Source organism: Ranitomeya variabilis, chromosome 7 (assembly GCF_051348905.1).
Source record: "Ranitomeya variabilis isolate aRanVar5 chromosome 7, aRanVar5.hap1, whole genome shotgun sequence".
NCBI lineage: Eukaryota > Metazoa > Chordata > Amphibia > Anura > Dendrobatidae > Ranitomeya > Ranitomeya variabilis.
In genome coordinates, this window is record NC_135238.1 from 92,405,613 (window position 1) to 92,432,531 (window position 26,919).

The following is a 26,919-nucleotide window of genomic DNA, read 5'->3' on the forward strand; positions in this document are numbered from 1 at the left end:
TTTTCTTCCAAGTTATGACACAAAATAGGCGGATTGAAGGAATTCCACGGCAGGGCCAAAGGAGGAAAAATTAGGAATGATTGAAAAGTTGGTATTAAAACCCTGAGCACTGGTTTATTTCTTACAGAGTTTGCCCCATTCTAACTTTAAAAAATAGACACTGTAGGAGATAATATAAGGCCACTCTGACAAAAGCTGACATAAAATCTTCAGAGAAAGCACACTGACTGGTAAAAATAATCATTACATCTTATCTCCTTAGCGCATGAGCGCCATGTAGACGAGGTGGCCGAGTGGTTAAGGCGATGGACTGCTAATCCATTGTGCTCTGCATGCATGGGTTCGAATCCCATCCTCGTCGGTTTAATCTGCTTGTTACACGTTGTATTGTTTTGATTTCTTTTCTAGCCCAAGCGGTAGATACTTCAAGCTTGAAAGTTTATCTTCCTTTTTAAGAAAGCTGCTATCAAACTTTGCAGAGTCAGAAGTGTAATTCCACTGGTTTTATCTTTTAATGCTTGATGCATCCTTTATTCTCTAAAGAAAATTATATCATCTAATTCCTTTTTAAGCACTTCGACAGCAGAGATTTTTTTCTCTCAACTGCACTATGTTAGGACTGTGGTAAAGACAGGTTTAATGTCATACAAGAACAAAAGTCCTCTTTTTTTGGCTAAAATGGCCCAAACTGAGGTGAAGAAAGAAAAGCACTGCTGACATTCGAAATCAAGATTTTCTGTTTACTAAACAGGCGCTTTGACCAACTAAGCTAAAGGACAAAATCCACCGGTTTTATGTTGTTATGCTTGATGCCATCTTCCTTCCTTTTTGGCCCCTATACAGAAGAAATTCTTAATCTCACAATTGCACTATCAGTAGAGACGCAGCCAAGGTAAATTTGAGGTTTTACGCAAGTGAAATTCCCATTTTTAAGATAGGAAGTTTGTTTTTCAGATGATGAAAACAAGGCACTGCTGAGATTCGAACTCAGGATCTCCTGTTTACTAGACAGGCGCTTTAACCAACTAAGCCACAGCACCACAAGCTGGAAAGCCTATGAAATCTAGGGAAGATGTCAGCACCAATCAAAACTTTCAAGTGGTTAACTTAGCAAGACAACATTGAGTTGAGTTTCATTCCATGCACACAGAAACGAGGAACAGGATGTAATTCTCAGTCATGAAGTCCAGCTTTAATTTGGGACTTATTTTTCTTCCAAGTTATGACACAAAATAGGCGGATTGAAGGAATTCCACGGCAGGGCCAAAGGAGGAAAAATTAGGAATGATTGAAAAGTTGGTATTAAAACCCTGAGCACTGGTTTATTTCTTACAGAGTTTGCCCCAATCTAACTTTAAAAAATAGACACTGTAGGAGATAATATAAGGCCACTCTGACAAAAGCTGACATAAAATCTTCAGAGAAAGCACACTGACTGGTAAAAATAATCATTACATCTTATCTCCTTAGCGCATGAGCGCCATGTAGACGAGGTGGCCGAGTGGTTAAGGCGATGGACTGCTAATCCATTGTGCTCTGCATGCATGGGTTCGAATCCCATCCTCGTCGGTTTAATCTGCTTGTTACACGTTGTATTGTTTTGATTTCTTTTCTAGCCCAAGCGGTAGATACTTCAAGCTTGAAAGTTTATCTTCCTTTTTAAGAAAGCTGCTATCAAACTTTGCAGAGTCAGAAGTGTAATTCCACTGGTTTTATCTTTTAATGCTTGATGCATCCTTTATTCTCTAAAGAAAATTATATCATCTAATTCCTTTTTAAGCACTTCGACAGCAGAGATTTTTTTCTCTCAACTGCACTATGTTAGGACTGTGGTAAAGACAGGTTTAATGTCATACAAGAACAAAAGTCCTCTTTTTTTGGCTAAAATGGCCCAAACTGAGGTGAAGAAAGAAAAGCACTGCTGACATTCGAAATCAAGATTTTCTGTTTACTAAACAGGCGCTTTGACCAACTAAGCTAAAGACAAAATCCACTGGTTTTATGTTGTTATGCTTGATGCCATCTTCCTTCCTTTTTGGCCCCTATACAGAAGAAATTCTTAATCTCACAATTGCACTATCAGTAGAGACGCAGCCAAGGTAAATTTGAGGTTTTACGCAAGTGAAATTCCCATTTTTAAGGCTACGTTCACATTTGCGGTCCTCGCCGCAGCGTCGGGCGCCGCAGCGGCGCCGCATGCATCATGCGCCCCTATATTTAACATGGGGGCGCATGTACATGCGGTGCACTTGCGTTTGGCGCCGCATGCGTCCCTGCGGCGCCCGCGTCGGGGCGCAGAGGACGCAGCAAGTTGCATTTTTGCTGCGTCCGAAATCAATGAAAAAAAGGACGCATGCGGCGCAAAACGCAGCGTTGTGCATGCGTTTTGCCGCGTTTTTGTTTGCGTTGTGCGCTGCGGCGCACAACGCAAATGTGAACGTAGCCTAAGATAGGAAGTTTGTTTTTCAGATGATGAAAACAAGGCACTGCTGAGATTCGAACTCAGGATCTCCTGTTTACTAGACAGGCGCTTTAACCAACTAAGCCACAGCACCACAAGCTGGAAAGCCTACGAAATCTAGGGAAGATGTCAGCACCAATCAAAACTTTCAAGTGGTTAACTTAGCAAGACAACATTGAGTTGAGTTTCATTCCATGCACACAGAAACGAGGAACAGGATGTAATTCTCAGTCATGAAGTCCAGCTTTAATTTGGGACTTTTTTTTCTTCCAAGTTATGACACAAAATAGGCGGATTGAAGGAATTCCACGGCAGGGCCTAAGGAGGAAAAATTAGGAATGATTGAAAAGTTGGTATTAAAACCCTGAGCACTGGTTTATTTCTTACAGAGTTTGCCCCAATCTAACTTTAAAAAATAGACACTGTAGGAGATAATATAAGGCCACTCTGACAAAAGCTGACATAAAATCTTCAGAGAAAGCACACTGACTGGTAAAAATAATCATTACATCTTATCTCCTTAGCGCATGAGCGCCATGTAGACGAGGTGGCCGAGTGGTTAAGGCGATGGACTGCTAATCTATTGTGCTCTGCATGCATGGGTTCGAATCCCATCCTCGTCGGTTTAATCTGCTTGTTACACGTTGTATTGTTTTGATTTCTTTTCTAGCCCAAGCGGTAGATACTTCAAGCTTGAAAGTTTATCTTCCTTTTTAAGAAAGCTGCTATCAAACTTTGCAGAGTCAGAAGTGTAATTCCACTGGTTTTATCTTTTAATGCTTGATGCATCCTTTATTCTCTAAAGAAAATTATATCATCTAATTCCTTTTTAAGCACTTCGACAGCAGAGATTTTTTTCTCTCAACTGCACTATGTTAGGACTGTGGTAAAGACAGGTTTAATGTCATACAAGAACAAAAGTCCTCTTTTTTTGGCTAAAATGGCCCAAACTGAGGTGAAGAAAGAAAAGCACTGCTGACATTCGAAATCAAGATTTTCTGTTTACTAAACAGGCGCTTTGACCAACTAAGCTAAAGACAAAATCCACTGGTTTTATGTTGTTATGCTTGATGCCATCTTCCTTCCTTTTTGGCCCCTATACAGAAGAAATTCTTAATCTCACAATTGCACTATCAGTAGAGACGCAGCCAAGGTAAATTTGAGGTTTTACGCAAGTGAAATTCCCATTTTTAAGGCTACGTTCACATTTGCGGTCCTCGCCGCAGCGTCGGGCGCCGCAGCGGCGCCGCATGCATCATGCGCCCCTATATTTAACATGGGGGCGCATGTACATGCGGTGCACTTGCGTTTGGCGCCGCATGCGTCCCTGCGGCGCCCGCGTCGGGGCGCAGAGGACGCAGCAAGTTGCATTTTTGCTGCGTCCGAAATCAATGAAAAAAAGGACGCATGCGGCGCAAAACGCAGCGTTGTGCATGCGTTTTGCCGCGTTTTTGTTTGCGTTGTGCGCTGCAGCGCACAACGCAAATGTGAACGTAGCCTAAGATAGGAAGTTTGTTTTTCAGATGATGAAAACAAGGCACTGCTGAGATTCGAACTCAGGATCTCCTGTTTACTAGACAGGCGCTTTAACCAACTAAGCCACAGCACCACAAGCTGGAAAGCCTATGAAATCTAGGGAAGATGTCAGCACCAATCAAAACTTTCAAGTGGTTAACTTAGCAAGACAACATTGAGTTGAGTTTCATTCCATGCACACAGAAACGAGGAACAGGATGTAATTCTCAGTCATGAAGTCCAGCTTTAATTTGGGACTTATTTTTCTTCCAAGTTATGACACAAAATAGGCGGATTGAAGGAATTCCACGGCAGGGCCAAAGGAGGAAAAATTAGGAATGATTGAAAAGTTGGTATTAAAACCCTGAGCACTGGTTTATTTCTTACAGAGTTTGCCCCAATCTAACTTTAAAAAATAGACACTGTAGGAGATAATATAAGGCCACTCTGACAAAAGCTGACATAAAATCTTCAGAGAAAGCACACTGACTGGTAAAAATAATCATTACATCTTATCTCCTTAGCGCATGAGCGCCATGTAGACGAGGTGGCCGAGTGGTTAAGGCGATGGACTGCTAATCCATTGTGCTCTGCATGCATGGGTTCGAATCCCATCCTCGTCGGTTTAATCTGCTTGTTACACGTTGTATTGTTTTGATTTCTTTTCTAGCCCAAGCGGTAGATACTTCAAGCTTGAAAGTTTATCTTCCTTTTTAAGAAAGCTGCTATCAAACTTTGCAGAGTCAGAAGTGTAATTCCACTGGTTTTATCTTTTAATGCTTGATGCATCCTTTATTCTCTAAAGAAAATTATATCATCTAATTCCTTTTTAAGCACTTCGACAGCAGAGATTTTTTTCTCTCAACTGCACTATGTTAGGACTGTGGTAAAGACAGGTTTAATGTCATACAAGAACAAAAGTCCTCTTTTTTTGGCTAAAATGGCCCAAACTGAGGTGAAGAAAGAAAAGCACTGCTGACATTCGAAATCAAGATTTTCTGTTTACTAAACAGGCGCTTTGACCAACTAAGCTAAAGACAAAATCCACTGGTTTTATGTTGTTATGCTTGATGCCATCTTCCTTCCTTTTTGGCCCCTATACAGAAGAAATTCTTAATCTCACAATTGCACTATCAGTAGAGACGCAGCCAAGGTAAATTTGAGGTTTTACGCAAGTGAAATTCCCATTTTTAAGGCTACGTTCACATTTGCGGTCCTCGCCGCAGCGTCGGGCGCCGCAGCGGCGCCGCATGCATCATGCGCCCCTATATTTAACATGGGGGCGCATGTACATGCGGTGCACTTGCGTTTGGCGCCGCATGCGTCCCTGCGGCGCCCGCGTCGGGGCGCAGAGGACGCAGCAAGTTGCATTTTTGCTGCGTCCGAAATCAATGAAAAAAAGGACGCATGCGGCGCAAAACGCAGCGTTGTGCATGCGTTTTGCCGCGTTTTTGTTTGCGTTGTGCGCTGCAGCGCACAACGCAAATGTGAACGTAGCCTAAGATAGGAAGTTTGTTTTTCAGATGATGAAAACAAGGCACTGCTGAGATTCGAACTCAGGATCTCCTGTTTACTAGACAGGCGCTTTAACCAACTAAGCCACAGCACCACAAGCTGGAAAGCCTATGAAATCTAGGGAAGATGTCAGCACCAATCAAAACTTTCAAGTGGTTAACTTAGCAAGACAACATTGAGTTGAGTTTCATTCCATGCACACAGAAACGAGGAACAGGATGTAATTCTCAGTCATGAAGTCCAGCTTTAATTTGGGACTTATTTTTCTTCCAAGTTATGACACAAAATAGGCGGATTGAAGGAATTCCACGGCAGGGCCAAAGGAGGAAAAATTAGGAATGATTGAAAAGTTGGTATTAAAACCCTGAGCACTGGTTTATTTCTTACAGAGTTTGCCCCAATCTAACTTTAAAAAATAGACACTGTAGGAGATAATATAAGGCCACTCTGACAAAAGCTGACATAAAATCTTCAGAGAAAGCACACTGACTGGTAAAAATAATCATTACATCTTATCTCCTTAGCGCATGAGCGCCATGTAGACGAGGTGGCCGAGTGGTTAAGGCGATGGACTGCTAATCCATTGTGCTCTGCATGCATGGGTTCGAATCCCATCCTCGTCGGTTTAATCTGCTTGTTACACGTTGTATTGTTTTGATTTCTTTTCTAGCCCAAGCGGTAGATACTTCAAGCTTGAAAGTTTATCTTCCTTTTTAAGAAAGCTGCTATCAAACTTTGCAGAGTCAGAAGTGTAATTCCACTGGTTTTATCTTTTAATGCTTGATGCATCCTTTATTCTCTAAAGAAAATTATATCATCTAATTCCTTTTTAAGCACTTCGACAGCAGAGATTTTTTTCTCTCAACTGCACTATGTTAGGACTGTGGTAAAGACAGGTTTAATGTCATACAAGAACAAAAGTCCTCTTTTTTTGGCTAAAATGGCCCAAACTGAGGTGAAGAAAGAAAAGCACTGCTGACATTCGAAATCAAGATTTTCTGTTTACTAAACAGGCGCTTTGACCAACTAAGCTAAAGACAAAATCCACTGGTTTTATGTTGTTATGCTTGATGCCATCTTCCTTCCTTTTTGGCCCCTATACAGAAGAAATTCTTAATCTCACAATTGCACTATCAGTAGAGACGCAGCCAAGGTAAATTTGAGGTTTTACGCAAGTGAAATTCCCATTTTTAAGGCTACGTTCACATTTGCGGTCCTCGCCGCAGCGTCGGGCGCCGCAGCGGCGCCGCATGCATCATGCGCCCCTATATTTAACATGGGGGCGCATGTACATGCGGTGCACTTGCGTTTGGCGCCGCATGCGTCCCTGCGGCGCCCGCGTCGGGGCGCAGAGGACGCAGCAAGTTGCATTTTTGCTGCGTCCGAAATCAATGAAAAAAAGGACGCATGCGGCGCAAAACGCAGCGTTGTGCATGCGTTTTGCCGCGTTTTTGTTTGCGTTGTGCGCTGCAGCGCACAACGCAAATGTGAACGTAGCCTAAGATAGGAAGTTTGTTTTTCAGATGATGAAAACAAGGCACTGCTGAGATTCGAACTCAGGATCTCCTGTTTACTAGACAGGCGCTTTAACCAACTAAGCCACAGCACCACAAGCTGGAAAGCCAATGAAATCTAGGGAAGATGTCAGCACCAATCAAAACTTTCAAGTGGTTAACTTAGCAAGACAACATTGAGTTGAGTTTCATTCCATGCACACAGAAACGAGGAACAGGATGTAATTCTCAGTCATGAAGTCCAGCTTTAATTTGGGACTTATTTTTCTTCCAAGTTATGACACAAAATAGGCGGATTGAAGGAATTCCACGGCAGGGCCAAAGGAGGAAAAATTAGGAATGATTGAAAAGTTGGTATTAAAACCCTGAGCACTGGTTTATTTCTTACAGAGTTTGCCCCATTCTAACTTTAAAAAATAGACACTGTAGGAGATAATATAAGGCCACTCTGACAAAAGCTGACATAAAATCTTCAGAGAAAGCACACTGACTGGTAAAAATAATCATTACATCTTATCTCCTTAGCGCATGAGCGCCATGTAGACGAGGTGGCCGAGTGGTTAAGGCGATGGACTGCTAATCCATTGTGCTCTGCATGCATGGGTTCGAATCCCATCCTCGTCGGTTTAATCTGCTTGTTACACGTTGTATTGTTTTGATTTCTTTTCTAGCCCAAGCGGTAGATACTTCAAGCTTGAAAGTTTATCTTCCTTTTTAAGAAAGCTGCTATCAAACTTTGCAGAGTCAGAAGTGTAATTCCACTGGTTTTATCTTTTAATGCTTGATGCATCCTTTATTCTCTAAAGAAAATTATATCATCTAATTCCTTTTTAAGCACTTCGACAGCAGAGATTTTTTTCTCTCAACTGCACTATGTTAGGACTGTGGTAAAGACAGGTTTAATGTCATACAAGAACAAAAGTCCTCTTTTTTTGGCTAAAATGGCCCAAACTGAGGTGAAGAAAGAAAAGCACTGCTGACATTCGAAATCAAGATTTTCTGTTTACTAAACAGGCGCTTTGACCAACTAAGCTAAAGGACAAAATCCACCGGTTTTATGTTGTTATGCTTGATGCCATCTTCCTTCCTTTTTGGCCCCTATACAGAAGAAATTCTTAATCTCACAATTGCACTATCAGTAGAGACGCAGCCAAGGTAAATTTGAGGTTTTACGCAAGTGAAATTCCCATTTTTAAGATAGGAAGTTTGTTTTTCAGATGATGAAAACAAGGCACTGCTGAGATTCAAACTCAGGATCTCCTGTTTACTAGACAGGCGCTTTAACCAACTAAGCCACAGCACCACAAGCTGGAAAGCCTATGAAATCTAGGGAAGATGTCAGCACCAATCAAAACTTTCAAGTGGTTAACTTAGCAAGACAACATTGAGTTGAGTTTCATTCCATGCACACAGAAACGAGGAACAGGATGTAATTCTCAGTCATGAAGTCCAGCTTTAATTTGGGACTTATTTTTCTTCCAAGTTATGACACAAAATAGGCGGATTGAAGGAATTCCACGGCAGGGCCAAAGGAGGAAAAATTAGGAATGATTGAAAAGTTGGTATTAAAACCCTGAGCACTGGTTTATTTCTTACAGAGTTTGCCCCATTCTAACTTTAAAAAATAGACACTGTAGGAGATAATATAAGGCCACTCTGACAAAAGCTGACATAAAATCTTCAGAGAAAGCACACTGACTGGTAAAAATAATCATTACATCTTATCTCCTTAGCGCATGAGCGCCATGTAGACGAGGTGGCCGAGTGGTTAAGGCGATGGACTGCTAATCCATTGTGCTCTGCATGCATGGGTTCGAATCCCATCCTCGTCGGTTTAATCTGCTTGTTACACGTTGTATTGTTTTGATTTCTTTTCTAGCCCAAGCGGTAGATACTTCAAGCTTGAAAGTTTATCTTCCTTTTTAAGAAAGCTGCTATCAAACTTTGCAGAGTCAGAAGTGTAATTCCACTGGTTTTATCTTTTAATGCTTGATGCATCCTTTATTCTCTAAAGAAAATTATATCATCTAATTCCTTTTTAAGCACTTCGACAGCAGAGATTTTTTTCTCTCAACTGCACTATGTTAGGACTGTGGTAAAGACAGGTTTAATGTCATACAAGAACAAAAGTCCTCTTTTTTTGGCTAAAATGGCCCAAACTGAGGTGAAGAAAGAAAAGCACTGCTGACATTCGAAATCAAGATTTTCTGTTTACTAAACAGGCGCTTTGACCAACTAAGCTAAAGGACAAAATCCACCGGTTTTATGTTGTTATGCTTGATGCCATCTTCCTTCCTTTTTGGCCCCTATACAGAAGAAATTCTTAATCTCACAATTGCACTATCAGTAGAGACGCAGCCAAGGTAAATTTGAGGTTTTACGCAAGTGAAATTCCCATTTTTAAGATAGGAAGTTTGTTTTTCAGATGATGAAAACAAGGCACTGCTGAGATTCGAACTCAGGATCTCCTGTTTACTAGACAGGCGCTTTAACCAACTAAGCCACAGCACCACAAGCTGGAAAGCCTATGAAATCTAGGGAAGATGTCAGCACCAATCAAAACTTTCAAGTGGTTAACTTAGCAAGACAACATTGAGTTGAGTTTCATTCCATGCACACAGAAACGAGGAACAGGATGTAATTCTCAGTCATGAAGTCCAGCTTTAATTTGGGACTTATTTTTCTTCCAAGTTATGACACAAAATAGGCGGATTGAAGGAATTCCACGGCAGGGCCAAAGGAGGAAAAATTAGGAATGATTGAAAAGTTGGTATTAAAACCCTGAGCACTGGTTTATTTCTTACAGAGTTTGCCCCAATCTAACTTTAAAAAATAGACACTGTAGGAGATAATATAAGGCCACTCTGACAAAAGCTGACATAAAATCTTCAGAGAAAGCACACTGACTGGTAAAAATAATCATTACATCTTATCTCCTTAGCGCATGAGCGCCATGTAGACGAGGTGGCCGAGTGGTTAAGGCGATGGACTGCTAATCCATTGTGCTCTGCATGCATGGGTTCGAATCCCATCCTCGTCGGTTTAATCTGCTTGTTACACATTGTATTGTTTTGATTTCTTTTCTAGCCCAAGCGGTAGATACTTCAAGCTTGAAAGTTTATCTTCCTTTTTAAGAAAGCTGCTATCAAACTTTGCAGAGTCAGAAGTGTAATTCCACTGGTTTTATCTTTTAATGCTTGATGCATCCTTTATTCTCTAAAGAAAATTATATCATCTAATTCCTTTTTAAGCACTTCGACAGCAGAGATTTTTTTCTCTCAACTGCACTATGTTAGGACTGTGGTAAAGACAGGTTTAATGTCATACAAGAACAAAAGTCCTCTTTTTTTGGCTAAAATGGCCCAAACTGAGGTGAAGAAAGAAAAGCACTGCTGACATTCGAAATCAAGATTTTCTGTTTACTAAACAGGCGCTTTGACCAACTAAGCTAAAGGACAAAATCCACTGGTTGTATGTTGTTATGCTTGATGCCATCTTCCTTCCTTTTTGGCCCCTATACAGAAGAAATTCTTAATCTCACAATTGCACTAGTGCAATTGTGAGATTAAGAGTTTCTTCTGCATAAGAAATGAACCAGTGCTCAGGTTTTAATGCATGTGACCCTGTGGCTTAGTTGGTTAAGGCGACTGTCTTGTAAACAAGAGACACTGAGTTGAAATCTCAGCAGTGCTTTGTTTTCATCATCTCAGAAACAAACTTCCTATCTTTTCAATCATTCCTAATGTTTCCTACTTTTGTCCTTGCCGTGGCATTCCTTCTATCTGCCTATTCTGTATCATAAGCATGTGGAACTGTGGCTTAGTTGGTTAAAGCGTCTGTCTTGTAAACAAGAGACACTGAGTTGAAGTCTCAGCAGTGCTTTGTTTTCATCATCTCAGAAACAAACCTCCTATCTTTTCAATCATTCCTAATGTTTAATACTTTTGTCCTTGCCGTGGCATTCCTTCTATCTGCTTATTCTGTATCATAAGCATGTGGCACTGTGGCTTAGTTGGTTAAAGCGCCTGTCTTGTAAACAGGAGACCCTGAGTTCGAATCTCAGCAGTGCCTTGTTTCCATCATCTCACAAACTTGCCATGGCTACGTCTCTACTGATAGTGCAATTGTGAGATTGAGAGTTTCTTCTGCATAAGAAATGAACCTGAGCTCAGGTTTTAATGCATGTGACCCTGTGGCTTAGTTGGTTAAGGCGACTGTCTTGTAAACAAGAGACACTGAGTTGAAATCTCAGCAGTGCTTTGTTTTCATCATCTCAGAAACAAACTTCCTATCTTTTCAATCATTCCTAATGTTTCCTACTTTTGTCTTTGCCGTGGCATTCCTTCTATCTGCCTATTCTGTATCATAAGCATGTGGAACTGTGGCTTAGTTGGTTAAAGCGCCTGTCTTGTAAACAAGAGACACTGAGTTGAAATCTCAGCAGTGCTTTGTTTTCATCATCTCAGAAACAAACTTCCTATCTTTTCAATCATTCCTAATGTTTAATACTTTTGTCCTTGCCGTGGCATTCCTTCTATCTGCTTATTCTGTATCATAAGCATGTGGCACTGTGGCTTAGTTGGTTAAAGCGCCTGTCTTGTAAACAGGAGACCCTGAGTTCGAATCTCAGCAGTGCCTTGTTTCCATCATCTCACAAACTTGCCATGGCTACGTCTCTACTGATAGTGAGATTAAGAGTTTCTTCTGCATAAGAAATGAACCAGTGCTCAGGTTTCAATACATGTTGTAAGCATGTGACCCTGTGGCTTAGTTGGTTAAAGCACCTGTCTTGTAAACGTTAGACCCTGAGTTCAAATCTCAGCAGTGCTTTGTTTTCATCATCTCAGAAACAAACCTCCTATCTTTTCTATCATACCTACTCTGTATCGTAAGCATGTGGCGCTGCGGCTTAGTTGGTTAAAGCGCCTGTGTTGTAAACAGGAGACACTGAGTTTGAATCTTAGCAGTGCCTTGTTTCCATCATCTCACAAACTTGCCATGGCTACGTCTCTACTGATAGTGCAATTGTGAGATTGAGAGTTTCTTCTCCATAAGAAATGAACCAGTGCTCAGGTTTTAATGCATGTGGCTTAGTTGGTTAAGGCGACTGTCTTGTAAACAAGAGACACTGAGTTGAAATCTCAGCAGTGCTTTGTTTTCATCATCTCAGAAACAAACTTCCTATCTTTTCAATCATTCCTAATGTTTCCTACTTTTGTCCTTGCCGTGGCATTCCTTCTATCTGCCTATTCTGTATCATAAGCATGTGGAACTGTGGCTTAGTTGGTTAAAGCGCCTGTCTTGTAAACAAGAGACACTGAGTTGAAATCTCAGCAGTGCTTTGTTTTCATCATCTCAGAAACAAACTTCCTATCTTTTCAATCATTCCTAATGTTTCCTACTTTTGTCCTTGCCGTGGCATTCCTTCTATCTGCATATTCTGTATCATAAACATGTGGCACTGTGGCTTAGTTGGTTAAAGCGCCTGTCTTGTAAACAGGAGACCCTGAGTTCGAATCTCAGCAGTGCCTTGTTTCCATCATTATCTCACAAACTTGCCATGGCTACGTCTCTACTGATAGTGCAATTGTGAGATTGAGAGTTTCTTCTGCATAAGAAATGAACCAGTGCTCAGGTTTTAATACATGTGGTAAGCATGTGACCCTGTGGCTTAGTTGGTTAAGGCGACTGTCTTGTAAACAAGAGACACTGAGTTGAAATCTCAGCAGTGCTTTGTTTTCATCATCTCAGAAACAAACTTCCTATCTTTTCAATCATTCCTAATGTTTCCTACTTTTGTCCTTGCCGTGGCATTCCTTCTATCTGCCTATTCTGTATCATAAGCATGTGGAACTGTGGCTTAGTTGGTTAAAGCGCCTGTCTTGTAAACAAGAGACACTGAGTTGAAATCTCAGCAGTGCTTTGTTTTCATCATCTCAGAAACAAACTTCCTATCTTTTCAATCATTCCTAATGTTTAATACTTTTGTCCTTGCCGTGGCATTCCTTTTATCTGCTTATTCTGTATCATAAGCATGTGGCACTGTGGCTTAGTTGGTTAAAGCGCCTGTCTTGTAAACAGGAGACCCTGAGTTCGAATCTCAGCAGTGCCTTGTTTCCATCATCTCACAAACTTGCCATGGCTACGTCTCTACTGATAGTGAGATTAAGAGTTTCTTCTGCATAAGAAATGAACCAGTGCTCAGGTTTCAATACTTGTTGTAAGCATGTGACCCTGTGGCTTAGTTGGTTAAAGCACCTGTCTTGTAAACGTTAGACACTGAGTTCAAATCTCAGCAGTGCTTTGTTTTCATCATCTCAGAAACAAACCTCCTATCTTTTCTATCATGCCTACTCTGTATCGTAAGCATGTGGTGCTGCGGCTTAGTTGGTTAAAGCGCCTGTGTTGTAAACAGGAGACACTGAGTTTGAATCTCAGCAGTGCCTTGTTTCCATCATTATCTCACAAACTTGCCATGGCTACGTCTCTACTGATAGTGCAATTGTGAGATTAAGAGTTTCTTCTGCATAAGAAATGAACCAGTGCTCAGGTTTTAATGCATGTTGTAAGCATGTGACCCTGTGGCTTAGTTGGTTAAAGCACCTGTCTTGTAAACGTGAGATCCTGAGTTCAAATCTCAGCAGTGCTTTGTTTTCATCATCTCAGAAACAAACTTCCTATCTTTTCAATCATTCCTAATGTTTCCTACTTTTGCCCTTGCCGTGGCATTCCTTCTATCTGCCTATTCTGTCTCATAAGCAAGTGGCACTGTGGCTTAGTTGGTTAAAGCACCTGTCTTGTAAACAGGAGACCCTGAGTTCAAATCTCAGCAGTGCTTTGTTTTCATCATCTCAGAAACAAACCTCCTATCTTTTCTATCATGCCTACTCTGTATCGTAAGCATGTGGCGCTGTGGCTTAGTTGGTTAAAGCGCCTGTCTTGTAAACAGGAGACCCTGAGTTCGAATCTCAGCAGTGCCTTGTTTCCATCATTATCTCACAAACTTGCCATGGCTACGTCTCTACTGATAGTGCAATTGTGAGATTAAGAGTTTCTTCTGCATAAGAAATGAACCAGTGCTCAGGTTTTAATGCATGTGACCCTGTGGCTTAGTTGGTTAAGGCGACTGTCTTGTAAACAAGAGACACTGAGTTGAAATCTCAGCAGTGCTTTGTTTTCATCATCTCAGAAACAAACTTCCTATCTTTTCAATCATTCCTAATGTTTCCTACTTTTGTCCTTGCCGTGGCATTCCTTCTATCTGCCTATTCTGTATCATAAGCATGTGGAACTGTGGCTTAGTTGGTTAAAGCGCCTATCTTGTAAACAAGAGACACTGAGTTGAAATCTCAGCAGTGCTTTGTTTTCATCATCTCAGAAACAAACTTCCTATCTTTTCAATCATTCCTAATGTTTCCTACTTTTGTCCTTGCCGTGACATTCCTTCTATCTGCCTATTCTGTATCATAAGCATGTGGAACTGTGGCTTAGTTGGTTAAAGCGCCTGTCTTGTAAACAAGAGACACTGAGTTGAAATCTCAGCAGTGCTTTGTTTTCATCATCTCAGAAACAAACTTCCTATCTTTTCAATCATTCCTAATGTTTCCTACTTTTGCCCTTGCCGTGGCATTCCTTCTATCTGCCTATTCTGTCTCATAAGCAAGTGGCACTGTGGCTTAGTTGGTTAAAGCACCTGTCTTGTAAACAGGAGACCCTGAGTTCAAATCTCAGCAATGCCTTGTTTCCATCATCATCTCACAAACTTGCCATGGCTACGTCTCTACTGATAGTGCAATTGTGAGATTAAGAGTTTCTTCTGCATAAGAAATGAACCAGTGCTCAGGTTTCAATACATGTTGTAAGCATGTGACCCTGTGGCTTAGTTGGTTAAAGCACCTGTCTTGTAAACGTGAGACCCTGAGTTCAAATCTCAGCAGTGCTTTGTTTTCATCATCTCAGAAACAAACCTCCTATCTTTTCTATCATGCCTACTCTGTATCGTAAGCATGTGGCGCTGTGGCTTAGTTAGTTAAAGCGCCTGTCTTGTAAACAGGAGACACTGAGTTTGAATCTCAGCAGTTCTTTGTTTCCATCATCATCTCACAAATTTACCATGGCTACGTCTCTACTGATAGTGCAATTGTGAGATTAAGAGTTTCTTCTGCATAATAAATGAACCAGTGCTCAGGTTTTAATGCATGTGACCCTGTGGCTTAGTTGGTTAAGGCGACTGTCTTGTAAACAAGAGACACTGAGTTGAAATCTCAGCAGTGCTTTGTTTTCATCATCTCAGAAACAAACTTGCTATCTTTTCAATCATTCCTAATAATTCCTACTTTTGTCCTTGCCGTGGCATTCCTTCTATCTGCCTATTCTGTATCATAAGCATGTGGAACTGTGGCTTAGTTGGTTAAAGCGCCTATCTTGTAAACAAGAGACACTGAGTTGAAATCTCAGCAGTGCTTTGTTTTCATCATCTCAGAAACAAACTTCCTATCTTTTCAATCATTCCTAATGTTTCCTACTTTTGTCCTTGCCGTGGCATTCCTTCTATCTGCCTATTCTGTATCATAAGCATGTGGAACTGTGGCTTAGTTAGTTAAAGCGCCTGTCTTGTAAACAGGAGACCCTGAGTTCGAATCTCAGCAGTGCCTTGTTTCCATCATTATCTCACAAACTTGCCATGGCTACATCTCTACTGATAGTGCAATTGTGAGATTAAGAGTTTCTTCTGCATAAGAAATGAACCAGTGCTCAGGTTTTAATGCATGTGACCCTGTGGCTTAGTTGGTTAAGGCAACTGTCTTGTAAACAAGAGACACTGAGTTGAAATCTCAGCAGTGCTTTGTTTTCATCATCTCAGAAACAAACTTCCTATCTTTTCAATCATTCCTAATGTTTCCTACTTTTGTCCTTGCCGTGGCATTCCTTCTATCTGCCTATTCTGTATCATAAGCATGTGGAACTGTGGCTTAGTTGGTTAAAGGGCCTGTCTTGTAAACAAGAGACACTGAGTTGAAATCTCAGCAGTGCTTTGTTTTCATCATCTCAGAAACAAACTTCCTATCTTTTCAATCATTCCTAATGTTTCCTACTTTTGTCCTTGCCGTGGCATTCCTTCTATCTGCCTATTCTGTATCATAAGCATGTGGCACTGTGGCTTAGTTGGTTAAAGCACCTGTCTTGTAAACCGGAGACCCTGAGTTCAAATCTCAGCAGTGCCTTGTTTCCATCATCATCTCACAAACTTGCCATGGCTACGTCTCTACTGATAGTGCAATTGTGAGATTAAGAGTTTCTTCTGCATAAGAAATGAACCAGTGCTCAGGTTTCAATACATGTTGTAAGCATGTGACCCTGTGGCTTAGTTGGTTAAAGCACCTGTCTTGTAAACGTGAGACCCTGAGTTCAAATCTCAGCAGTGCTTTGTTTTCATCATCTCAGAAACAAACCTCCTATCTTTTCTATCATGCCTACTCTGTATCGTAAGCATGTGGCGCTGTGGCTTAGTTGGTTAAAGCGCCTGTCTTGTAAACAGGAGACACTGAGTTTGAATCTCAGCAGTTCTTTGTTTCCATCATCATCTCACAAATTTACCATGGCTACGTCTCTACTGATAGTGCAATTGTGAGATTAAGAGTTTCTTCTGCATAAGAAATGAACCAGTGCTCAGGTTTTAATGCATGTGACCCTGTGGCTTAGTTGGTTAAGGCGACTGTCTTGTAAACAAGAGACACTGAGTTGAAATCTCAGCAGTGCTTTGTTTTCATCATCTCAGAAACAAACTTCCTATCTTTTCAATCATTCCTAATGTTTCCTACTTTTGTCCTTGCCGTGGCATTCCTTCTATCTGCATATTCTGTATCATAAGCATGTGGCACTGTGGCTTAGTTGGTTAAAGCGCCTGTCTTGTAAACAGGAGACCCTGAGTTCGAATCTCAGCAGTGCCTTGTTTCCATCATCTCACAAACTTGCCATGGCTACGTCTCTACTGATAGTGCAATTGTGAGATTGAGAGTTTCTTCTGCATAAGAAATGAACCTGAGCTCAGGTTTTAATGCATGTGACCCTGTGGCTTAGTTGGTTAAGGCGACTGTCTTGTAAACAAGAGACACTGAGTTGAAATCTCAGCAGTGCTTTGTTTTCATCATCTCAGAAACAAACTTCCTATCTTTTCAATCATTCCTAATGTTTCCTACTTTTGTCTTTGCCGTGGCATTCCTTCTATCTGCCTATTCTGTATCATAAGCATGTGGAACTGTGGCTTAGTTGGTTAAAGCGCCTGTCTTGTAAACAAGAGACACTGAGTTGAAATCTCAGCAGTGCTTTGTTTTCATCATCTCAGAAACAAACTTCCTATCTTTTCAATCATTCCTAATGTTTAATACTTTTGTCCTTGCCGTGGCATTCCTTCTATCTGCTTATTCTGTATCATAAGCATGTGGCACTGTGGCTTAGTTGGTTAAAGCGCCTGTCTTGTAAACAGGAGACCCTGAGTTCGAATCTCAGCAGTGCCTTGTTTCCATCATCTCACAAACTTGCCATGGCTACGTCTCTACTGATAGTGAGATTAAGAGTTTCTTCTGCATAAGAAATGAACCAGTGCTCAGGTTTCAATACATGTTGTAAGCATGTGACCCTGTGGCTTAGTTGGTTAAAGCACCTGTCTTGTAAACGTTAGACCCTGAGTTCAAATCTCAGCAGTGCTTTGTTTTCATCATCTCAGAAACAAACCTCCTATCTTTTCTATCATACCTACTCTGTATCGTAAGCATGTGGCGCTGCGGCTTAGTTGGTTAAAGCGCCTGTGTTGTAAACAGGAGACACTGAGTTTGAATCTTAGCAGTGCCTTGTTTCCATCATCTCACAAACTTGCCATGGCTACGTCTCTACTGATAGTGCAATTGTGAGATTGAGAGTTTCTTCTCCATAAGAAATGAACCAGTGCTCAGGTTTTAATGCATGTGGCTTAGTTGGTTAAGGCGACTGTCTTGTAAACAAGAGACACTGAGTTGAAATCTCAGCAGTGCTTTGTTTTCATCATCTCAGAAACAAACTTCCTATCTTTTCAATCATTCCTAATGTTTCCTACTTTTGTCCTTGCCGTGGCATTCCTTCTATCTGCCTATTCTGTATCATAAGCATGTGGAACTGTGGCTTAGTTGGTTAAAGCGCCTGTCTTGTAAACAAGAGACACTGAGTTGAAATCTCAGCAGTGCTTTGTTTTCATCATCTCAGAAACAAACTTCCTATCTTTTCAATCATTCCTAATGTTTCCTACTTTTGTCCTTGCCGTGGCATTCCTTCTATCTGCATATTCTGTATCATAAGCATGTGGCACTGTGGCTTAGTTGGTTAAAGCGCCTGTCTTGTAAACAGGAGACCCTGAGTTCGAATCTCAGCAGTGCCTTGTTTCCATCATTATCTCACAAACTTGCCATGGCTACGTCTCTACTGATAGTGCAATTGTGAGATTGAGAGTTTCTTCTGCATAAGAAATGAACCAGTGCTCAGGTTTTAATACATGTGGTAAGCATGTGACCCTGTGGCTTAGTTGGTTAAGGCGACTGTCTTGTAAACAAGAGACACTGAGTTGAAATCTCAGCAGTGCTTTGTTTTCATCATCTCAGAAACAAACTTCCTATCTTTTCAATCATTCCTAATGTTTCCTACTTTTGTCCTTGCCGTGGCATTCCTTCTATCTGCCTATTCTGTATCATAAGCATGTGGAACTGTGGCTTAGTTGGTTAAAGCGCCTGTCTTGTAAACAAGAGACACTGAGTTGAAATCTCAGCAGTGCTTTGTTTTCATCATCTCAGAAACAAACTTCCTATCTTTTCAATCATTCCTAATGTTTAATACTTTTGTCCTTGCCGTGGCATTCCTTTTATCTGCTTATTCTGTATCATAAGCATGTGGCACTGTGGCTTAGTTGGTTAAAGCGCCTGTCTTGTAAACAGGAGACCCTGAGTTCGAATCTCAGCAGTGCCTTGTTTCCATCATCTCACAAACTTGCCATGGCTACGTCTCTACTGATAGTGAGATTAAGAGTTTCTTCTGCATAAGAAATGAACCAGTGCTCAGGTTTCAATACTTGTTGTAAGCATGTGACCCTGTGGCTTAGTTGGTTAAAGCACCTGTCTTGTAAACGTTAGACCCTGAGTTCAAATCTCAGCAGTGCTTTGTTTTCATCATCTCAGAAACAAACCTCCTATCTTTTCTATCATGCCTACTCTGTATCGTAAGCATGTGGTGCTGCGGCTTAGTTGGTTAAAGCGCCTGTGTTGTAAACAGGAGACACTGAGTTTGAATCTCAGCAGTGCCTTGTTTCCATCATTATCTCACAAACTTGCCATGGCTACATCTCTACTGATAGTGCAATTGTGAGATTAAGAGTTTCTTCTGCATAAGAAATGAACCAGTGCTCAGGTTTTAATGCATGTTGTAAGCATGTGACCCTGTGGCTTAGTTGGTTAAAGCACCTGTCTTGTAAACGTGAGATCCTGAGTTCAAATCTCAGCAGTGCTTTGTTTTCATCATCTCAGAAACAAACTTCCTATCTTTTCAATCATTCCTAATGTTTCCTACTTTTGCCCTTGCCGTGGCATTCCTTCTATCTGCCTATTCTGTCTCATAAGCAAGTGGCACTGTGGCTTAGTTGGTTAAAGCACCTGTCTTGTAAACGTGAGACCCTGAGTTCAAATCTCAGCAGTGCTTTGTTTTCATCATCTCAGAAACAAACCTCCTATCTTTTCTATCATGCCTACTCTGTATCGTAAGCATGTGGCGCTGTGGCTTAGTTAGTTAAAGCGCCTGTCTTGTAAACAGGAGACACTGAGTTTGAATCTCAGCAGTTCTTTGTTTCCATCATCATCTCACAAATTTACCATGGCTACGTCTCTACTGATAGTGCAATTGTGAGATTAAGAGTTTCTTCTGCATAATAAATGAACCAGTGCTCAGGTTTTAATGCATGTGACCCTGTGGCTTAGTTGGTTAAGGCGACTGTCTTGTAAACAAGAGACACTGAGTTGAAATCTCAGCAGTGCTTTGTTTTCATCATCTCAGAAACAAACTTCCTATCTTTTCAATCATTCCTAATGTTTCCTACTTTTGTCCTTGCCGTGGCATTCCTTCTATCTGCCTATTCTGTATCATAAGCATGTGGAACTGTGGCTTAGTTGGTTAAAGCGCCTGTCTTGTAAACAAGAGACACTGAGTTGAAATCTCAGCAGTGCTTTGTTTTCATCATCTCAGAAACAAACTTCCTATCTTTTCAATCATTCCTAATGTTTAATACTTTTGTCCTTGCCGTGGCATTCCTTTTATCTGCTTATTCTGTATCATAAGCATGTGGCACTGTGGCTTAGTTGGTTAAAGCGCCTGTCTTGTAAACAGGAGACCCTGAGTTCGAATCTCAGCAGTGCCTTGTTTCCATCATCTCACAAACTTGCCATGGCTACGTCTCTACTGATAGTGAGATTAAGAGTTTCTTCTGCATAAGAAATGAACCAGTGCTCAGGTTTCAATACTTGTTGTAAGCATGTGACCCTGTGGCTTAGTTGGTTAAAGCACCTGTCTTGTAAACGTTAGACCCTGAGTTCAAATCTCAGCAGTGCTTTGTTTTCATCATCTCAGAAACAAACCTCCTATCTTTTCTATCATGCCTACTCTGTATCGTAAGCATGTGGTGCTGCGGCTTAGTTGGTTAAAGCGCCTGTGTTGTAAACAGGAGACACTGAGTTTGAATCTCAGCAGTGCCTTGTTTCCATCATTATCTCACAAACTTGCCATGGCTACGTCTCTACTGATAGTGCAATTGTGAGATTAAGAGTTTCTTCTGCATAAGAAATGAACCAGTGCTCAGGTTTTAATGCATGTTGTAAGCATGTGACCCTGTGGCTTAGTTGGTTAAAGCACCTGTCTTGTAAACGTGAGATCCTGAGTTCAAATCTCAGCAGTGCTTTGTTTTCATCATCTCAGAAACAAACTTCCTATCTTTTCAATCATTCCTAATGTTTCCTACTTTTGCCCTTGCCGTGGCATTCCTTCTATCTGCCTATTCTGTCTCATAAGCAAGTGGCACTGTGGCTTAGTTGGTTAAAGCACCTGTCTTGTAAACGTGAGACCCTGAGTTCAAATCTCAGCAGTGCTTTGTTTTCATCATCTCAGAAACAAACCTCCTATCTTTTCTATCATGCCTACTCTGTATCGTAAGCATGTGGCGCTGTGGCTTAGTTGGTTAAAGCGCCTGTCTTGTAAACAGGAGACACTGAGTTTGAATCTCAGCAGTTCTTTGTTTCCATCATCATCTCACAAATTTACCATGGCTACGTCTCTACTGATAGTGCAATTGTGAGATTAAGAGTTTCTTCTGCATAAGAAATGAACCAGTGCTCAGGTTTTAATGCATGTGACCCTGTGGCTTAGTTGGTTAAGGCGACTGTCTTGTAAACAAGAGACACTGAGTTGAAATCTCAGCAGTGCTTTGTTTTCATCATCTCAGAAACAAACTTCCTATCTTTTCAATCATTCCTAATGTTTCCTACTTTTGTCCTTGCCGTGGCATTCCTTCTATCTGCATATTCTGTATCATAAGCATGTGGCACTGTGGCTTAGTTGGTTAAAGCGCCTGTCTTGTAAACAGGAGACCCTGAGTTCGAATCTCAGCAGTGCCTTGTTTCCATCATTATCTCACAAACTTGCCATGGCTACGTCTCTACTGATAGTGCAATTGTGAGATTAAGAGTTTCTTCTGCATAAGAAATGAACCAGTGCTCAGGTTTTAATGCATGTGACCCTGTGGCTTAGTTGGTTAAGGCAACTGTCTTGTAAACAAGAGACACTGAGTTGAAATCTCAGCAGTGCTTTGTTTTCATCATCTCAGAAACAAACTTCCTATCTTTTCAATCATTCCTAATGTTTCCTACTTTTGTCCTTGCCGTGGCATTCCTTCTATCTGCCTATTCTGTATCATAAGCATGTGGAACTGTGGCTTAGTTGGTTAAAGCGCCTATCTTGTAAACAAGAGACACTGAGTTGAAATCTCAGCAGTGCTTTGTTTTCATCATCTCAGAAACAAACTTCCTATCTTTTCAATCATTCCTAATGTTTCCTACTTTTGTCCTTGCCGTGGCATTCCTTCTATCTGCCTATTCTGTATCATAAGCATGTGGAACTGTGGCTTAGTTGGTTAAAGCGCCTATCTTGTAAACAAGAGACACTGAGTTGAAATCTCAGCAGTGCTTTGTTTTCATCATCTCAGAAACAAACTTCCTATCTTTTCAATCATTCCTAATGTTTCCTACTTTTGTCCTTGCCGTGGCATTCCTTCTATCTGCCTATTCTGTATCATAAGCATGTGGAACTGTGGCTTAGTTGGTTAAAGCGCCTATCTTGTAAACAAGAGACACTGAGTTGAAATCTCAGCAGTGCTTTGTTTTCATCATCTCAGAAACAAACTTCCTATCTTTTCAATCATTCCTAATGTTTCCTACTTTTGTCCTTGCCGTGGCATTCCTTCTATCTGCCTATTCTGTATCATAAGCATGTGGCACTGTGGCTTAGTTGGTTAAAGCACCTGTCTTGTAAACCGGAGACCCTGAGTTCAAATCTCAGCAGTGCCTTGTTTCCATCATTATCTCACAAACTTGCCATGGCTACGTCTCTACTGATATTGCAATTGTGAGATTAAGAGTTTTTTCTGCATAAGAAATGAACCAGTGCTCAGGTTTTAATGCATGTGACCCTGTGGCTTAGTTGGTTAAGGCAACTGTCTTGTAAACAAGAGACACTGAGTTGAAATCTCAGCAGTGCTTTGTTTTCATCATCTCAGAAACAAACTTCCTATCTTTTCAATCATTCCTAATGTTTCCTACTTTTGTCCTTGCCGTGGCATTCCTTCTATCTGCCTATTCTGTATCATAAGCATGTGGAACTGTGGCTTAGTTGGTTAAAGCGCCTATCTTGTAAACAAGAGACACTGAGTTGAAATCTCAGCAGTGCTTTGTTTTCATCATCTCAGAAACAAACTTCCTATCTTTTCAATCATTCCTAATGTTTCCTACTTTTGTCCTTGCCGTGGCATTCCTTCTATCTGCCTATTCTGTATCATAAGCATGTGGCACTGTGGCTTAGTTGGTTAAAGCACCTGTCTTGTAAACCGGAGACCCTGAGTTCAAATCTCAGCAGTGCCTTGTTTCCATCATCATCTCACAAACTTGCCATGGCTACGTCTCTACTGATAGTGCAATTGTGAGATTAAGAGTTTCTTCTGCATAAGAAATGAACCAGTGCTCAGGTTTCAATACATGTTGTAAGCATGTGACCCTGTGGCTTAGTTGGTTAAAGCACCTGTCTTGTAAACGTGAGACCCTGAGTTCAAATCTCAGCAGTGCTTTGTTTTCATCATCTCAGAAACAAACCTCCTATCTTTTCTATCATGCATACTCTGTATCGTAAGCATGTGGCGCTGTGGCTTAGTTGGTTAAAGCGCCTGTCTTGTAAACAGGAGACACTGAGTTTGAATCTCAGCAGTTCTTTGTTTCCATCATCATCTCACAAATTTACCATGGCTACGTCTCTACTGATAGTGCAATTGTGAGATTAAGAGTTTCTTCTGCATAATAAATGAACCAGTGCTCAGGTTTTAATGCATGTGACCCTGTGGCTTAGTTGGTTAAGGCGACTGTCTTGTAAACAAGAGACACTGAGTTGAAATCTCAGCAGTGCTTTGTTTTCATCATCTCAGAAACAAAATTCCTATCTTTTCAATCATTCCTAATGTTTCCTACTTTTGTCCTTGCCGTGGCATTCCTTCTATCTGCATATTCTGTATCATAAGCATGTGGCACTGTGGCTTAGTTGGTTAAAGCGCCTGTCTTGTAAACAGGAGACCCTGAGTTCGAATCTCAGCAGTGCCTTGTTTCCATCATTATCTCACAAACTTGCCATGGCTACGTCTCTACTGATAGTGCAATTGTGAGATTAAGAGTTTCTTCTGCATAAGAAATGAACCAGTGCTCAGGTTTTAATGCATGTGACCCTGTGGCTTAGTTGGTTAAGGCAACTGTCTTGTAAACAAGAGACACTGAGTTGAAATCTCAGCAGTGCTTTGTTTTCATCATCTCAGAAACAAACTTCCTATCTTTTCAATCATTCCTAATGTTTCCTACTTTTGTCCTTGCCGTGGCATTCCTTCTATCTGCCTATTCTGTATCATAAGCATGTGGAACTGTGGCTTAGTTGGTTAAAGGGCCTGTCTTGTAAACAAGAGACACTGAGTTGAAATCTCAGCAGTGCTTTGTTTTCATCATCTCAGAAACAAACTTCCTATCTTTTCAATCATTCCTAATGTTTCCTACTTTTGTCCTTGCCGTGGCATTCCTTCTATCTGCCTATTCTGTATCATAAGCATGTGGCACTGTGGCTTAGTTGGTTAAAGCACCTGTCTTGTAAACCGGAGACCCTGAGTTCAAATCTCAGCAGTGCCTTGTTTCCATCATCATCTCACAAACTTGCCATGGCTACGTCTCTACTGATAGTGCAATTGTGAGATTAAGAGTTTCTTCTGCATAAGAAATGAACCAGTGCTCAGGTTTTAATGCATGTGACCCTGTGGCTTAGTTGGTTAAGGCAACTGTCTTGTAAACAAGAGACACTGAGTTGAAATCTCAGCAGTGCTTTGTTTTCATCATCTCAGAAACAAACTTCCTATCTTTTCAATCATTCCTAATGTTTCCTACTTTTGTCCTTGCCGTGGCATTCCTTCTATCTGCCTATTCTGTATCATAAGCATGTGGCACTGTGGCTTAGTTGGTTAAAGCACCTGTCTTGTAAACCGGAGACCCTGAGTTCAAATCTCAGCAGTGCCTTGTTTCCATCATCATCTCACAAACTTGCCATGGCTACGTCTCTACTGATAGTGCAATTGTGAGATTAAGAGTTTCTTCTGCATAAGAAATGAACCAGTGCTCAGGTTTCAATACATGTTGTAAGCATGTGACCCTGTGGCTTAGTTGGTTAAAGCACCTGTCTTGTAAACGTGAGACCCTGAGTTCAAATCTCAGCAGTGCTTTGTTTTCATCATCTCAGAAACAAACCTCCTATCTTTTCTATCATGCCTACTCTGTATCGTAAGCATGTGGCGCTGTGGCTTAGTTGGTTAAAGCGCCTGTCTTGTAAACAGGAGACACTGAGTTTGAATCTCAGCAGTTCTTTGTTTCCATCATCATCTCACAAATTTACCATGGCTACGTCTCTACTGATAGTGCAATTGTGAGACTAAGAGTTTCTTCTGCATAAGAAATGAACCAGTGCTCAGGTTTTAATGCATGTGACCCTGTGGCTTAGTTGGTTAAGGCGACTGTCTTGTAAACAAGAGACACTGAGTTGAAATCTCAGCAGTGCTTTGTTTTCATCATCTCAGAAACAAACTTCCTATCTTTTCAATCATTCCTAATGTTTCCTACTTTTGTCCTTGCCGTGGCATTCCTTCTATCTGCATATTCTGTATCATAAGCATGTGGCACTGTGGCTTAGTTGGTTAAAGCGCCTGTCTTGTAAACAGGAGACCCTGAGTTCGAATCTCAGCAGTGCCTTGTTTCCATCATTATCTCACAAACTTGCCATGGCTACGTCTCTACTGATAGTGCAATTGTGAGATTAAGAGTTTCTTCTGCATAAGAAATGAACCAGTGCTCAGGTTTTAATGCATGTGACCCTGTGGCTTAGTTGGTTAAGGCAACTGTCTTGTAAACAAGAGACACTGAGTTGAAATCTCAGCAGTGCTTTGTTTTCATCATCTCAGAAACAAACTTCCTATCTTTTCAATCATTCCTAATGTTTCCTACTTTTGTCCTTGCCGTGGCATTCCTTCTATCTGCCTATTCTGTATCATAAGCATGTGGAACTGTGGCTTAGTTGGTTAAAGCGCCTATCTTGTAAACAAGAGACACTGAGTTGAAATCTCAGCAGTGCTTTGTTTTCATCATCTCAGAAACAAACTTCCTATCTTTTCAATCATTCCTAATGTTTCCTACTTTTGTCCTTGCCGTGGCATTCCTTCTATCTGCATATTCTGTATCATAAGCATGTGGCACTGTGGCTTAGTTGGTTAAAGCGCCTGTCTTGTAAACAGGAGACCCTGAGTTCGAATCTCAGCAGTGCCTTGTTTCCATCATTATCTCACAAACTTGCCATGGCTACGTCTCTACTGATAGTGCAATTGTGAGATTAAGAGTTTCTTCTGCATAAGAAATGAACCAGTGCTCAGGTTTTAATGCATGTGACCCTGTGGCTTAGTTGGTTAAGGCAACTGTCTTGTAAACAAGAGACACTGAGTTGAAATCTCAGCAGTGCTTTGTTTTCATCATCTCAGAAACAAACTTCCTATCTTTTCAATCATTCCTAATGTTTCCTACTTTTGTCCTTGCCGTGGCATTCCTTCTATCTGCCTATTCTGTATCATAAGCATGTGGAACTGTGGCTTAGTTGGTTAAAGCGCCTATCTTGTAAACAAGAGACACTGAGTTGAAATCTCAGCAGTGCTTTGTTTTCATCATCTCAGAAACAAACTTCCTATCTTTTCAATCATTCCTAATGTTTCCTACTTTTGTCCTTGCCGTGGCATTCCTTCTATCTGCCTATTCTGTATCATAAGCATGTGGAACTGTGGCTTAGTTGGTTAAAGCGCCTATCTTGTAAACAAGAGACACTGAGTTGAAATCTCAGCAGTGCTTTGTTTTCATCATCTCAGAAACAAACTTCCTATCTTTTCAATCATTCCTAATGTTTCCTACTTTTGTCCTTGCCGTGGCATTCCTTCTATCTGCCTATTCTGTATCATAAGCATGTGGAACTGTGGCTTAGTTGGTTAAAGCGCCTATCTTGTAAACAAGAGACACTGAGTTGAAA

The 26,919-nt window shown here is 41.0% G+C and overlaps 31 non-coding genes across 31 annotated transcripts; 24 read left to right on the forward strand and 7 right to left on the reverse strand.

The window, feature by feature from the left end:
• The first annotated feature begins 279 nt into the window (after positions 1–279).
• TRNAS-GCU (transfer RNA serine (anticodon GCU)) lies at positions 280–361 on the forward strand. The gene has a single exon. It is a non-coding gene; the product is annotated as a tRNA-Ser (tRNA).
• A 605-nt stretch (positions 362–966) lies between these two features.
• TRNAT-AGU (transfer RNA threonine (anticodon AGU)) lies at positions 967–1,040 on the reverse strand. The gene has a single exon. It is a non-coding gene; the product is annotated as a tRNA-Thr (tRNA).
• A 447-nt stretch (positions 1,041–1,487) lies between these two features.
• Positions 1,488–1,569, forward strand: TRNAS-GCU (transfer RNA serine (anticodon GCU)). The gene has a single exon. It is a non-coding gene; the product is annotated as a tRNA-Ser (tRNA).
• Positions 1,570–2,481: 912 nt separating this feature from the next.
• On the reverse strand, positions 2,482–2,555 carry TRNAT-AGU (transfer RNA threonine (anticodon AGU)). Its single transcript has one exon. It is a non-coding gene; the product is annotated as a tRNA-Thr (tRNA).
• Positions 2,556–3,002: 447 nt separating this feature from the next.
• TRNAS-GCU (transfer RNA serine (anticodon GCU)) lies at positions 3,003–3,084 on the forward strand. Its single transcript has one exon. It is a non-coding gene; the product is annotated as a tRNA-Ser (tRNA).
• Positions 3,085–3,996: 912 nt separating this feature from the next.
• On the reverse strand, positions 3,997–4,070 carry TRNAT-AGU (transfer RNA threonine (anticodon AGU)). The gene has a single exon. It is a non-coding gene; the product is annotated as a tRNA-Thr (tRNA).
• A 447-nt stretch (positions 4,071–4,517) lies between these two features.
• On the forward strand, positions 4,518–4,599 carry TRNAS-GCU (transfer RNA serine (anticodon GCU)). The gene has a single exon. It is a non-coding gene; the product is annotated as a tRNA-Ser (tRNA).
• Positions 4,600–5,511: 912 nt separating this feature from the next.
• TRNAT-AGU (transfer RNA threonine (anticodon AGU)) lies at positions 5,512–5,585 on the reverse strand. Its single transcript has one exon. It is a non-coding gene; the product is annotated as a tRNA-Thr (tRNA).
• A 447-nt stretch (positions 5,586–6,032) lies between these two features.
• TRNAS-GCU (transfer RNA serine (anticodon GCU)) lies at positions 6,033–6,114 on the forward strand. Its single transcript has one exon. It is a non-coding gene; the product is annotated as a tRNA-Ser (tRNA).
• Positions 6,115–7,026: 912 nt separating this feature from the next.
• Positions 7,027–7,100, reverse strand: TRNAT-AGU (transfer RNA threonine (anticodon AGU)). Its single transcript has one exon. It is a non-coding gene; the product is annotated as a tRNA-Thr (tRNA).
• A 447-nt stretch (positions 7,101–7,547) lies between these two features.
• TRNAS-GCU (transfer RNA serine (anticodon GCU)) lies at positions 7,548–7,629 on the forward strand. The gene has a single exon. It is a non-coding gene; the product is annotated as a tRNA-Ser (tRNA).
• Positions 7,630–8,234: 605 nt separating this feature from the next.
• On the reverse strand, positions 8,235–8,308 carry TRNAT-AGU (transfer RNA threonine (anticodon AGU)). Its single transcript has one exon. It is a non-coding gene; the product is annotated as a tRNA-Thr (tRNA).
• Positions 8,309–8,755: 447 nt separating this feature from the next.
• TRNAS-GCU (transfer RNA serine (anticodon GCU)) lies at positions 8,756–8,837 on the forward strand. The gene has a single exon. It is a non-coding gene; the product is annotated as a tRNA-Ser (tRNA).
• A 605-nt stretch (positions 8,838–9,442) lies between these two features.
• On the reverse strand, positions 9,443–9,516 carry TRNAT-AGU (transfer RNA threonine (anticodon AGU)). Its single transcript has one exon. It is a non-coding gene; the product is annotated as a tRNA-Thr (tRNA).
• A 447-nt stretch (positions 9,517–9,963) lies between these two features.
• On the forward strand, positions 9,964–10,045 carry TRNAS-GCU (transfer RNA serine (anticodon GCU)). Its single transcript has one exon. It is a non-coding gene; the product is annotated as a tRNA-Ser (tRNA).
• A 957-nt stretch (positions 10,046–11,002) lies between these two features.
• On the forward strand, positions 11,003–11,076 carry TRNAT-UGU (transfer RNA threonine (anticodon UGU)). The gene has a single exon. It is a non-coding gene; the product is annotated as a tRNA-Thr (tRNA).
• Positions 11,077–11,569: 493 nt separating this feature from the next.
• On the forward strand, positions 11,570–11,643 carry TRNAT-UGU (transfer RNA threonine (anticodon UGU)). The gene has a single exon. It is a non-coding gene; the product is annotated as a tRNA-Thr (tRNA).
• Positions 11,644–12,462: 819 nt separating this feature from the next.
• TRNAT-UGU (transfer RNA threonine (anticodon UGU)) lies at positions 12,463–12,536 on the forward strand. Its single transcript has one exon. It is a non-coding gene; the product is annotated as a tRNA-Thr (tRNA).
• Positions 12,537–13,043: 507 nt separating this feature from the next.
• TRNAT-UGU (transfer RNA threonine (anticodon UGU)) lies at positions 13,044–13,117 on the forward strand. The gene has a single exon. It is a non-coding gene; the product is annotated as a tRNA-Thr (tRNA).
• A 652-nt stretch (positions 13,118–13,769) lies between these two features.
• TRNAT-UGU (transfer RNA threonine (anticodon UGU)) lies at positions 13,770–13,843 on the forward strand. The gene has a single exon. It is a non-coding gene; the product is annotated as a tRNA-Thr (tRNA).
• A 68-nt stretch (positions 13,844–13,911) lies between these two features.
• Positions 13,912–13,985, forward strand: TRNAT-UGU (transfer RNA threonine (anticodon UGU)). Its single transcript has one exon. It is a non-coding gene; the product is annotated as a tRNA-Thr (tRNA).
• A 685-nt stretch (positions 13,986–14,670) lies between these two features.
• Positions 14,671–14,744, forward strand: TRNAT-UGU (transfer RNA threonine (anticodon UGU)). The gene has a single exon. It is a non-coding gene; the product is annotated as a tRNA-Thr (tRNA).
• Positions 14,745–16,881: 2,137 nt separating this feature from the next.
• Positions 16,882–16,955, forward strand: TRNAT-UGU (transfer RNA threonine (anticodon UGU)). The gene has a single exon. It is a non-coding gene; the product is annotated as a tRNA-Thr (tRNA).
• A 493-nt stretch (positions 16,956–17,448) lies between these two features.
• On the forward strand, positions 17,449–17,522 carry TRNAT-UGU (transfer RNA threonine (anticodon UGU)). The gene has a single exon. It is a non-coding gene; the product is annotated as a tRNA-Thr (tRNA).
• Positions 17,523–18,341: 819 nt separating this feature from the next.
• Positions 18,342–18,415, forward strand: TRNAT-UGU (transfer RNA threonine (anticodon UGU)). Its single transcript has one exon. It is a non-coding gene; the product is annotated as a tRNA-Thr (tRNA).
• Positions 18,416–18,922: 507 nt separating this feature from the next.
• On the forward strand, positions 18,923–18,996 carry TRNAT-UGU (transfer RNA threonine (anticodon UGU)). Its single transcript has one exon. It is a non-coding gene; the product is annotated as a tRNA-Thr (tRNA).
• A 1,364-nt stretch (positions 18,997–20,360) lies between these two features.
• On the forward strand, positions 20,361–20,434 carry TRNAT-UGU (transfer RNA threonine (anticodon UGU)). The gene has a single exon. It is a non-coding gene; the product is annotated as a tRNA-Thr (tRNA).
• A 1,175-nt stretch (positions 20,435–21,609) lies between these two features.
• TRNAT-UGU (transfer RNA threonine (anticodon UGU)) lies at positions 21,610–21,683 on the forward strand. The gene has a single exon. It is a non-coding gene; the product is annotated as a tRNA-Thr (tRNA).
• Positions 21,684–23,853: 2,170 nt separating this feature from the next.
• TRNAT-UGU (transfer RNA threonine (anticodon UGU)) lies at positions 23,854–23,927 on the forward strand. Its single transcript has one exon. It is a non-coding gene; the product is annotated as a tRNA-Thr (tRNA).
• A 1,603-nt stretch (positions 23,928–25,530) lies between these two features.
• On the forward strand, positions 25,531–25,604 carry TRNAT-UGU (transfer RNA threonine (anticodon UGU)). The gene has a single exon. It is a non-coding gene; the product is annotated as a tRNA-Thr (tRNA).
• Positions 25,605–26,100: 496 nt separating this feature from the next.
• On the forward strand, positions 26,101–26,174 carry TRNAT-UGU (transfer RNA threonine (anticodon UGU)). Its single transcript has one exon. It is a non-coding gene; the product is annotated as a tRNA-Thr (tRNA).
• The last annotated feature ends 745 nt before the right edge of the window (positions 26,175–26,919 follow it).